Source organism: Amblyomma mixtum, chromosome 3 (assembly GCF_055824585.1).
Source record: "Amblyomma mixtum isolate Tamu chromosome 3, ASM5582458v1, whole genome shotgun sequence".
Classification (NCBI taxonomy): Eukaryota; Metazoa; Arthropoda; class Arachnida; order Ixodida; family Ixodidae; genus Amblyomma; species Amblyomma mixtum.
Genome location: NC_143014.1, coordinates 359,360,435 through 359,373,469, shown reverse-complemented (window position 1 = coordinate 359,373,469; position 13,035 = coordinate 359,360,435). Strand labels below are relative to the sequence as shown.

Genomic DNA, 13,035 nt, shown 5'->3' with positions numbered 1-13,035 from the left:
TTGAGAGCGGCTCGTAATTCGGCCCCAAAAGTAAATGTGCTTGCCTATCGGCGCTGCCATGCCGGGCCTGCACCGCAGCTCTCCTGCGCTGGCGAACACGAGAGCGTAGGAAGCATGCTGTTGAACACGGAAGGGTCCTGGAGATAACTGATTCGTTCAGCCCCGCAGGTCCCGGCTCCGAAGGACGGTGTCGAACTCCGATATGGAGGAAACTGTACAGAAGGTCGAGATGGGAGTGCTCCGTTCACAAAACAACATACCGTTATATAGGGTTCAGATTCCCCAGAACCCTGACTGGGGAATAAAGTTCGGAGAACAATGACCAATCAGGTGGGCAGATGTAGACACTGGTGGTACCCACATCAGGGGGCGGTGCTGGGCTCTCTCGCAGCTAGGTTGATGGGAAGGGGAAGACAGTCATCAAACACAGAGGCGTCACCTTGACCACTGCGGCAAGTCTTCTGTGCGATGCCTCTGCGGGAGAGGAGTCTCCTGCAGTCTCCCTGCTGGTGAATGAACGTCCTCGAACGCCCCCGCTGGATGACCAAAGCATGATACCACTGTCGAGGACACAGCTGTCTTTCAATTAGCAGCCTCAGCCTGACCTTGCGTAGCAACACACCGTCTGGCGACCCGAGGACAGACTTGGCCACACTACCGCCGCCGCCATCGTCTGCTTCCGCCGCTGCTGTCGCCAGCCCGCACCGCATCTTTTCTTTGCGATGAGTCACGTCCGGTACTAATTCGTCCGAGGTCCGTGTTCGCCGATCTTAACAGCTCCTCTGCGGCCTGAAGAATCTCGAATGGCCAGCGTTCACCACCGCTGGGCAGGAAGAGATGAGGCTGGAACCGGGTTAAAGGGCTGGTTTCCAGAAAGGTCATCCAAGCTAGAACAATCAACAAAAAAGGCATCAGTGAACTGTTCCCCGCGACAGGGCACTGACCCACAAGCAAGTGCTCGGAATTTGCCAAAGACCCACCAGGCTTCCCACAGTTTACTAAAATATGACTTAATTTTGGCGTAAATTTTGTGCCGACAAATTGAGAGTGCCCCCTTTGAAATCGCCAAAGACGGACTGCTCAAAAAAAAAAGGGAAGAAACACAGGCAGTGGTACTACTAAATTCTCCTACCTACAACAATCGGCTGAAGGCATCAGCATTTCCGTGCGGTTTTCCCCTTCTTGAATTGCACCGTGAAATTTGCTTTTGGAATGCAGTACTCCGTATAAGCAAGCGACCATTTTTGGGAGACAATTGTCATAGCCACGTCAGAGACAATGGTCAGTCTCAAAGGCGAACCTCGCGCCATACAGGTAACCCTGGTAACCCGACAACTGCTGTGCCGCCCAAACGAAACACGCGCAATCTTTTTCTGAAGCGCTGTACGCTTCCTCTCTACAGGTCAGCTTGCGGCTGACGTACAGAATCGGGTGTTCGTCGTGGTCGTCGCCAACTTGGCTTAAAACGGCACCCAGTTCTCTATCACTAACGTCACACTGGACTAAAAAACTCCCCACCATAGTCAGGGGTCCGAAACAAGGGTCTAGACATGAGCGCATCCTGCAGGCTCCTGAAAGAGTTTCCTCTTAGTACTGAGATAGGAAATCTCAGTGCAGGTCAGTGAGGCTCCCTTCCGTAAGGTGTCAGTCAAGGAATCGAAGCTCCATCTGCATCATCGAGTGGAACAGACGACGACACGTCGCGTGTCACTTGCTGGACAAAAGTGAGCCCCAGCGTTTATTCAGCACTGGTTTTATATACGATAGGAACAGGCGGGTAACGCCCTTATCACATAATGGCGTATCTGGCCATGAACACAGAGCTCGCTACATGCTGATCAGATTAAATAGAGATTACGATACATCCCCGTTTGTAAAGAGAAAAAAAAGGACAAGGAGCGCTTTTAGCTCGGGAGAACAAAAGAAAAAAAAACGAAAGTTAAAGAATCACTGCACATCAAAACTACAGCAAAGATCAGAGTGCTGAATACAGTCACGGCACTTGTTGAAAGTTCGCGTCATACATTAAGCGCCGAGGTGGTCTGTGTTGTCTTGTGGTCCTTCTTGGAGCAGCTGCTTGTTGCGGAACTGTCGGCAAAATGCTCGCTGTGCTGTTTAGATTTTGCGCCGCCTCTGGGTCGTGTTGTGTGCTGGCAGGGGCAGCGTATTCTTGAAAGTCACTTTCATCGTCGTGAGGAGGACCGGTAAGGCGAAAAGATTCTCTGGTTGACAGCAGATGCTCGCGGTTGCGCCGCAAAAGTTGCCCGTCTTCCGTCATGACTACGTACGACCTTGGTTTACCAGACGACCGAAGAACCCGAGCCTTTCTTCTCCATGATGAGCCGTGTTTTATTCTGACCGTTTCACCCTTGTTGAGTGGTGGGAGTGGCCCTCTTGAGTAGTCTTTTTGCTGGCGTTTGTCAACCCGCCGGCTTTGACCGACCTGCACGGCTGGTAGAGTTATTCACAGCGTGCGTCCCTGTAATATTTCTGCTGGTGACCAGCCGCATTCTAGTGGAGTTGACCTGTTAGCGAGGAGACCAAGCCAAAAGTCTTGCTTAGCTTCAGTAGTTTTCTTCAAGATTCTCCTGAATACTTGTACCCCTTTTTCGGCGAGTCCATTGGAGCGGGGAAAATACGGGCTTGAGGTCACGTGTTTGAAATCGTATACTTTTGAGAACATGGCACATTCTCTACTGGAAAACTGAGGCCCGTTATCAGTGCATACCTCTACAAGTATGCCATATCTAGAAAACATGACACTTGCTGCATCTACAGTAGTTTTTGCTGAAGTGTCTACGAGCTGTTGGACTTCGGAAAAATTGGATAGGGCATCATAAATACACAAGTATGACCGACTTGCGTGGCTAAAAATGTCCATGCCGACGCGGTACCATGCCGACGCGGTACCATGGTTGGTCTGGAACCGGACGCATAACCAAAGGCTCTTGTGGCAACTTGTAAGCGTACGTTTTCCATACAGAACGTGCCTGTAAAAACGCCTCGATATCAGTGTTCATTCCTGGCCAGAACGCCAGGCGCCGTGCCCTTTCTTTGCTCTTGCTAATTCCCATGTGGCCTTGATGAATTCTTGCCAACATATATCGCGCCTCATACTGGCCGGAATGACAATCTTACAGCCTTTCAAGAGAACCCCTTTTACTTCCGATAGCTCCGCAGCAAACGGCTTGAGCGGTCCTTCAATTGGTTGCCCGTTCTCCAGGTGCTCTAGCACAGCGGCGAGCTGCGTGTCCTTCATTGTCTCGGAAGCCAGTTTTTTGCACGTGGTTTCGCTGACAAGGGAATCGACCACACTTACTGCATGCACTTCGACGTCGTCGTCGTTGTCTGCGTTATCTGCTGCGCCCTTAACCGAAGCCCTGGACAGCATGTCCGCTAATAGACCTGGAACATAGTGCATGACAATGTCATAGCGTAGCAGGCGCAAAAAAAAATCGCTGCAGTCTTGGCGGCATGTCACCGATCGCCTTCTGCGAAATGGAGATCAACAGACGATGGTCAGTCTCAACGGCAACCTTCCGCCCATACATGAACTGGTGAAATATTTCGCAGCCGAAAAATATGGCCATTGCTTCCTTTTCAATTTGTGAATAGCGTTGCTGCGTATCTGTAAGCACTCTGGAGGCGTAAGCAACCGGTTTCCATGCACCGTGTTGATACTGCAGCAAAGCAGCACTGATTCCGTTTTGTGACGCATCGCATGATAACCTGGTTTCTTTTTCAGGGTCAAAAACTGATAGCAAGGGCTGCTTGCTAAGGCTGTCGCACAGTGCTCTCCACTCTTTTTCGTGATTTGCCGACCATTCGAAAACAGTCTTTTTTAGCAAGCTTCTGAGAAGCGTTGGCCTTTCCGCTAGTGCTGGCAAAAACTTTCCGAAGTAGTTCACGACACCCAGCATGCGTTGAACGGCTAGTTTATCACTAGGCGGTGGCATCTGCAACATGCACTCGACATGGGATGCATGTGGATGGATTCCTTCTTCGTTTATCACGTCGCCCAGGAATTCAATTTGTTGAACGCCAAACACGCATTTTGCTGGATTGAACGTTAGACCCGCACGTCCTGCCGCTTCTAGCGCTGATCTGAGACGTTGGTCGTGCTCTTGTTGGGAATTGCCCCACACGAGTATGTCATCGACATACACTCTAACGCCAGGAAGCGCGTCAAAAATTTCACTTAGGGTTTGATGAAATACTTCGCACGCTGATGATATTCAGAAAGGCAGTCGCAAAAATCGATAGCGGCCGAAGGGTGTTGCAAAAGTGCATAACCTAGACGTCTCGTCATCTAAAGGAATTTGGTGAATTTGCTGTGCCGCCCAAACGAAACACGCGCAATCTTTTTCTGAAGCGCTGTACGCTTCCTCTCTACAGGTCAGCTTGCGGCTGACGTACAGAATCGGGTGTTCGTCGTGGTCGTCGCCAACTTGGCTTAAAACGGCACCCAGTTCTCTATCACTAACGTCACACTGGACTAAAAAACTCCCCACCATAGTCAGGGGTCCGAAACAAGGGTCTAGACATGAGCGCATCCTGCAGGCTCCTGAAAGAGTTTCCTCTTAGTACTGAGATAGGAAATCTCAGTGCAGGTCAGTGAGGCTCCCTTCCGTAAGGTGTCAGTCAAGGAATCGAAGCTCCATCTGCATCATCGAGTGGAACAGACGACGACACGTCGCGTGCCACTTGCTGGGCAAAAGTGAGCCCCAGCGTTTATTCAGCACTGGTCTTATACACGATAGGAACAGGCGGGTAACGCCCTTATCACATGGGGGCGTATCTTGCCATGAACACAGAGCGCGCTACATGCTAATCAGATTAGATACAGATTACGATACACCATTTACGTCAGTTCTTGTGCAGGTCGCCTGTTGTAAGGAGCGGCTCCGGTGCTTTGAGGAAATCCATTTCACGCCACAGGATCGCTGGTCTTCACGCGTCGTGCAGGAAGTGCATTGCCATGCTAACCACTTCTGTCACCATGCATCGAGTGGAACAGACGACACGTCGCGTGCCACTTGCTGGGCAAAAGTGAGCCCCAGCGTTTATTCAGCACTGGTTTTATACACGATAGGAACAGGCGGGTAACGCCCTTATCACATGGGGGCATATCTTGCCATGAACACAGAGCGCGCTACATGCTGATCAGATTAGATACAGATTACGATACACCATTTACGTCAGTTCTTGTGCAGGTCGCCTGTTGTAAGGAGCGGCTCCGGTGCTTTGAGGAAATCCATTTCACGCCACAGGATCGCTGGTCTTCACGCGTCGTGCAGGAAGTGCATTGCCATGCTAACCACTTCTGTCACCATGCATCGAGTGGAACAGACGACGACACGTCGCGTGCCACTTGCTGGGCAAAAGTGAGCCCCAGCGTTTATTCAGCACTGGTTTTATACACGATAGGAACAGGCGGGTAACGCCCTTATCACATGGGGGCGTATCTTGCCATGAACACAGAGCACGCTACATGCTGATCAGATTAGATACAGATTACGATACACCATCTACGTGACTCTACATGTAGTTCTACGTGAGCTGCACTCCTGTGAGTGCCGTTATCACTTAATAGCATGGGAAATCGACACCTATCGTTTCCAACTCAGTGGCACCATAGCCTTTTTCTAAGGAAAAAAACAGTAACATTCGATCAACTCCAAGTTTTTAAACAAAGTAGCCTTTCCCTGCCCGATTTCACTTGCACAAAAAAAAGCAGTGCAATAAGAAAAAAAATAGCTTCGAATGGCTACGCGGGCGGTGAAAGCTGACTCACCTCCGCCGCGTTGAAAGGATTAGTCTTTCAGACACGGCCACCGGGGTCGCGCTCTGACTGACTGCTGCTGTCAACTCGTGACAAAAGGCTACAGAAAAAAATGATCCCTGACTCTCACTGTCGTTTCCGCGCCCCCTCCACGCTTTCGGACAACCTTTGTAGGACCAACAATTTCGATAAGCGACTCTGGACGGCGAGCAGTGAGCAGCGCGAGAAGGTACCCTTTTTTCTCGCCATAAGCAGGAAGCTAGGCAACCCTTTCGCTATGCGCGCTTCCTAGAATGCGGTGCCAAAAGTGAAGCATGAAACCTTCCCAAGGGCGCCCGCCTAACACGCCTGCATGCTTTGTCTCGGTTGTTCGACCCCTGCTCTCCCATGCGCTGAGTGTCGCGGAACCCGGCGCAATCTGATTCGGGCCGCTTTGCCTATTTTCTATCTGCCTTTTTGGTAGGACGGTGTGCTCTAGGTTTTTTTACAGGCCGATGCCCCTTGAAGCGTTTCGCGCCTGCTTTGATTGGAAAACACGCTGTTCTCTTTGCGTTACTGCGGTCAGCTTTAGAGCCACCTGCGTATGCCGCCTGACCACTAACTGCTGCTGCAAGTATACGAGGTGCAACGCGGGAAGGCTTCGCCTTTCCTTCTACCGCATTCCTTCCTTTGATAGCATTAGCAGCTGTCCGCACAACTGAATTTAGGGCTTCAAATTTGATGTGTTTTCTCTTGGCTCTTTTCCTTCTTCGCCTAGACTGTTCCGTGTGCGTCTCCTGATCACAACTAGGTATCTTCTTTTTCAGTCGCACCCCGGAAACCTTCCTCCAATTCAAAACTGGCCTCTGTGCCTTCGCAGCAGAGTGCGAGCTCCAAGCAGCTGACAGGTGGACATGAAGCTGCCCCTGAGATCCTCAGCTCATTCCTTTGTGGGTTGTCCTCTCTAGCTTGTCTGTCGTTCTGAGTAGAATTTCTGCATTGCACTGCTCAGCTACAACGGAGTTATCTTCTCTGGAAGCCTGGCTCTTTCCCTGCTCAGCTACAACTGAGTTCCCTTCTCTAGAAGTCTGGCTCTTACTGCTATCTTTTTAATCGGCAGCCTCGCCTTCTTCGAGCGCCAGCATAAGCAGTGTAGCCTCTCCCGATCTTTTGTCACTGATGCCACTGTGACACCTCAACTGGCCCGCGGTCACTACTGTCTAAAGGGTTTTCCTTTGTTTCAACTCGAAAACCTTTTACGGTAGAAAAATCTTCCTTTTTGGCGGTGCTGCCGGTCCGACGCTTGTATCGGCTCTCCCGAAACAGTCGCGCTCTCAACAATTCCTATAAAGGTGTCCGTTGCCCTTCCTACCTCAATTATAGGAGAATCCTCGTGTAGACGCTATCTCTGAATGCTCTCTCTTAGCATTGCATCTAACTACTCCGGACACGGTCTCGGATTCTGCGGCTTTCCTTGGACCAACGTACCGGTTGCACATGTTCTCTGCCACTTCCCTCGTGGTGTCACGATTTACCAACTCGGCTACGCTCACTGACATTGCGGGTCTTCTGATGGGGTTTAACATCCCAAAGCGACTCAGACTATTGGGATGTCGTTGTGGATGACTCCGGTAATTTAGACCACCTGGGGTTCTTGAAAGTGCACTCACATTGCACAGTAAATGGGCATCCAGCATTTCATCTTCATCAAAATATGACCGCCCTGACCAGGATCGAACCCGCTTCTCTCGTGTTAATGATTAGTGTCGACAGGTTGCTCGAGAAGAACAACCTGGATCTCATTACTGGTGGCAGCACCTGCCATCGCAAGGCCAGGAGTGCTACGAAAGCTCCCTACGATCTATGAATTCAATGTAGACAATGACGAATTCCACATATTAACCCATTAAGGCTATCGCGTCGTAACATTTAAGGTGGAGCTTAAATTTCCCCTCCAAATTTTCTTCTCATCTGCACTTTCACTTATGCAAACGAAAATTTTTGAGTGCCAGGGGTTCAGTAAGAATGAGTTCATAACGAATAAAGGTTTGACCTGGTTAAAAATTTGCACGCAATAGCTGCATGTGCCCAGAAGAAGGAGAAAAGCAATGTATGCTGCAACAAACTACTCGTAGACTTGTGCACTACTGCATGACATTCAGATGAGTGGAACAGTACATGCATGAAACTGGAATTCTTTTTCTCCAATCCTTCCTTTTCATGAAGAGTACTCTCCAGCTGATTTAAGAGCCTGCTTCGAAGAGTCCAGCCCTCTATGAGTAGACTTTTCTATAGTCACCTTTTCTTAAAGAGAAAAAGAACTAGAGTTAATTGTGAAAGGTTCAATTAATTCTGTTCATTTCCTGCAGCAATGACCATTACACCGCAATTTCACTCTGGAGATAAAAAGGCCTGGATACTTTTGAGTTGTTCCTGCTCCAACAACTTGTAAACAGCTGAAGTTCTATCACATAAGCAGACCACAGTTCAAACTGACATTGACTGTGCAGCCAACTTTTGCAGCACGCAGTTGCTGCAGTGAAAGTAGATAGTATGCGAATCTACAAGAGGCGCAGTGTCAAAGAACTAGAGAATTATACCCATGCTGTAGACCCTCCAGCTTCCACTGCACCTTTCCAGGCTCCTGCAGAGTCCACAGACACCTATTTTTTTTACAATCCAGCTAAATGTGGATATAAGTAAGTTAAGTGTTTTGCACAGAAAATATGAAAGGGCAGACATTATTGTGGTTCTTTTGCCAGGCAACGTTTTATTTCAGCATCTAAAAACTCCCTAAGCTAAGGTGGTGATGACAAACAACAGAGTGGGGACCATGGTGGAATTCGCAAAGCCGGAATACATGGTAGAGGTCGCCCGCGAACAATGTCTCTCGAAGCGGCTACTGAGGATGGGCCAGCAAATACGGTATATCTCGTCCAACGTGAAGCAAAGCAGTGGGTTCTTTCCAACAAAAGTGCAGTGATAAATCCTAGGCCCAGAGGCATAGATCACATCAGTAACAGAAGGTGCATGTTCGTTCCGAAGTTAGCCATGTTGTCACAGATCAGTATGGAGATAGCCATTCTAAAGTGCTAACATTGTGGCAACACAGCGTCACTTGGCCTCCCAAACACAGATACTGCTGCAGAAGAAAACAACTGCAAGATAGTCATTTAGCTAAGCCAGTGATAGCAACACAGTAGGAAACGTGGTGGAACTGACCAAGCTAAAGGACAATGCGGAAATCACCCCCAAATGTAGTCTCTCGAAACGACTACAAAGCGTCTACCTGGTGCAGTAGCTCAATGGTTAGGGCACTCGGCTACTGAGCCAGAGGATCTGGGTTCAATGCCAGCCACAGCAGCCGCGTTTCGATAAGGGCGAAACACAAAACGCGCCTATGTGCAGTGCGACTGTGGTGTAAATTAAATTGGCGCCTTCCCACTACGGTGCCCCTCATGGGCTTCAGGAAGTAAACCCTGCCAGTTCACAATTTTTGTAGATATCGTCCAATCTAAAGGAAAGTATTTGCTTCTTTACATAGCACTGCAGTGCAATGATCGTTAGTGGCATGACACTAGTGGACTGTACTAGATGACTGCTGTAATAGTACCACTCCACGACTGTACAGTAAGGTGCCAAGGTGGTTTTTTGCATAAGAACCCATGCAGTCTTTACCAAGACCTAGTCCGCATTATTGCAGTTTTCCCAGGATGTCATGTTAACAGTGAAAGTGAGCATTTATTATGCTATGAAATCGTTTGATTCATTTCTGCTCCACTCTGATGCATTTACAATTCAGTCGTAATTTGTTATATATGATTTCTTAATTGTGATGGCAGCAGACTGTCTTCTACCGTTTAGCACAAATACGAAAATCATCTTCCTCCTCGAGCAACAAGCCTCAGATTACCATGCTTTGCAGTTACTATCCATGAATCACTCAGTTGTGATGGCATCGCAACAATCCTTTGACTGCTAGATATAAAGAACCGATATTGTTCACTACAAACATAGAAAGCCGGCATTTTGTCTGTGCGATCCAGTGTTCTCACTCAAGTTTTACAGTACACGATGCAAAATGAAGACATAGATCAGGTCATTCACAATGTGTGCTTAATGTTTTTGCCACCTGTTGAAGAAATCAGATATATTTCCATTCTAATCCAATTACACCCTCTGGATGCGGTGACAGGCCAGACTCGGATAGTTGAGGCAGCAGCGCCATTGCAGTTGTCTCCGTTGGCTCATATGAAGCTGCTGGTGCCACAGACTCTTGCCCGGGCACCAAAGGAAGCTCGTGGGAAGCCGGAAGAGACATCAAACGCCCCTCCCGAGCAAGATTTTGCTGCTTCAGTTCATAGCGAGTGGCAGATTCGGCCACCTGTGCTTGCACAAGAAGCTCTGATGGCCAAGCTGTCTGCGGTGGTTCTGAATGAGCAGACACGGCAGGCCCTGTTTAACGTGCAGAGATCGTCATAGGCACCATCAGTTTTGTAACGTGATCCAAATACTTTGTCGTTTCCTGTGGCAGTTTGGAGGAAGCTGAAGTCACCATGAGCTCCTCCGCAGCTTCCATTACAAGGCTGTGCAACTCCATCTTGGAGAGAGCAGCAGACTTCAGCTGTTCTGCAAGAGATGCCTGCATGCTAGCTTCAGACAGGAGTGTGGATTGAGAGCGTTCTATAAGAGGTGGCACCTCTGGCAGTGCAGAGACAACCCCAGGCACTATGAGTCTTGTAACATGCTCCAAGAACGTTGTCATTTCCTCTGATGAGAAGGCCATGCTGCTCAACATGATAGCAGAAATGAAGGCTCCCCCGCCACTCACCCTTGCCTCCATCTCCTCTACGTGGTTGGGAAGAAAGCAAGGTTGGCATATTTGAGGTGACCTTGCCCAGAGCTGCCCTCCAAGTCCCCATGGTTGGCCTGGTCGCAAGAGTCGGTGCCTCCTCACCAAAGCCAGAGACCTCTCCATCAGAGCCAGTGCCGGAGTTGGCCCCTCCTTCAGAACCATTCCAACCCACATGACTCTTCGAGGCTTCTGTGCAGATATCCGGGGAGGCGCAGCTAGTGCCTGCTACTGTGGAGGAACCTGTGGTGCCTTTGGGTTCCGTTCCTTCGAACTGCGACAGGATATGGCAGAGGTGCTGGAACACCTCAGAGAGCTAATGGCATTTGCATCGATCTCTGCACCAGAGCCAGGGCTATTGCTGGAAATGACTGTTCTTTCAGGACTAGCCCAACCCATACGAATGTTAGCGGTTCGCATGCGGGAATCTGTGAATGAGCAGCAGCATCTTGCAATGAAGGATCTTAAGGAACTTGTGGCAACTTCAGTTTCGTCCGAACTGCCACACGAAACGGGAAGGGTGCTGGAGCCCATCAGAGCCAATGGGGCTTGCGTCCATCTCTGCACCAGACCTAAGGCCTGTGCCAGAGCTGCCTCCTACTTCAGCATCACCCCAGTCGAATTGGCTGTTGGACGCAAGTGTGCAGGCACCTCTGGCGAAGCAGGTGGAGTGTTGCGCTTTATCCAAACTGGAGTGGCAGGGTCTTATAATGGAAGCTCTGGAGGAACATGTCCCTTTGGCTACCGCCGAAGTGCCACAGGAAACAGCAGGAGTGCTGGAGCACATTGAAAAGCCCATGATGCCGGCAGGTACATGTGCAGTGGAGCCAGGGTCATTGCTGGAGGTGCCACCTCTTCCAGAACCATTTGAATCCGAACTGCTGTTGAACGCTAGCATGCAGGCATCTCTTGCAGAACAGCTGTAGTCTGTTACTCTCTTCAAGATGGAGGTGGAGGGCCTTGTAATGGAAGCTGCGGAGGAACTCATGGTAACTTTAGCTTCCTCCAAACTGCCACAGGAAACGACAAAGCTGTTGGAGCATGTTGCAGGACTGATGATGCCTGGGGCTATCTCTGCAAGGGAAATAGGGCCTGCGGTGTCTGCTCGGTCAGAACGACCACAGACAGCTTGACCATCAGAGCTTGTTGTGCTAGCACAGGTGGCAGAATCTGCCACTTGCTATGAATTGAAGCAGCGCAATCTTGCTCGGGAGGGGCCTGTGATGCCTCTGCCTGTTTCCCCCTAGCTTTCTCTGGTGCCCGTGCAAGTCTGGCACCTGCAGCTTCATGTGAGCCTACGGAGCCAACCGCAACGTCGCTGCTGCTTGAACTATTTGAGTCTGGCCTGTCACCGCTTCCAGAGGCTGCAATTGAACCGGAGTGGAAATATATCTGATTTCTTGAACAGGTGGCAAAAGCATTATACATACATTGTGAACGGCCTGATATATGGCTTCATTTTGCAGCCTCTACTGTAAAACTTGGGTGAGAACACTGGATCGTACGGACAAAATGCAGGCTTTCAATGTGTGTAGTGAAAAACATCGGTTCATTACATCAAGCAGTCAAAGGATTGTTGCGGTACCGTCGCAAGTAACTGGGTACAGCACACTTTTATTCATGGACTTGTTGCTCGAGGAGGAAGGTGATATGTCTTTCGAGTATCTGTGCTAAACGGCACTAGAAGTCTGCTGCCCTGTCAATTAAGAAATAGTGAATAACAAATTACGACTGAATTGGAAGTGCATCAGAGTGTAGCAGAATTTAATCTTAAACTATTTCATAGCATAATAAATGCTCACTTTCAGTGTTAACATGCAATACTGTGAAAAGTGCGGACTGGCCCTTAGTGTTGAGTGCGTGGCTTGTTATATACTAAACCAGCTTGGCACCTTACTGTGCAAATGTGGAGTGGTACTATTACAGTAGTCCTCTAGTACAGTCCACCAGTGTGATACCACTAACGGTCATTGCACTGCAGCTATATGTAAAGAAGCCACTACTTTGCTTTAGGTTGGACGATATCTACAAAAATTGTGAACTGGCAGGGTTTACTTCCTGAAGCCCATGAGGGGCACCGTAGTCGGAAGGCGCCAATTTAATTTACACCACAGTCGCACTGCACATAGGCGCGTTTTGTGTTTCGCCCTTATCGAAACGCGGCTGCTGTGGCTGGCATTGAACCCAGATCCTCTGGCTCAGTAGCCGAGTGCCCTAACCATTGAGCTACTGCACCAGGTAGACGCTTTGTAGTCGTTTCGAGAGACTACATTTGCGGGTGACTTCCGCATTGACCTTTAGCTTGGTCAGTTCCACCACGTTTCCTACTGTGTTGCTATCACTGGCTTAGCTAAATGACTATCTTGCAGATGTTTTCTTCTGCAGCAGTATCTGTGTTTGGGAGGCCAAGTGACGCTTTGTT

The 13,035-nt window shown here is 49.3% G+C and overlaps 1 pseudogene; it reads left to right on the top strand.

Moving 5' to 3' along the window:
- Positions 1-10,491: 10,491 nt before the first annotated feature.
- On the top strand, positions 10,492-12,009 carry LOC149356494 (uncharacterized; annotated as a pseudogene).
- The last annotated feature ends 1,026 nt before the right edge of the window (positions 12,010-13,035 follow it).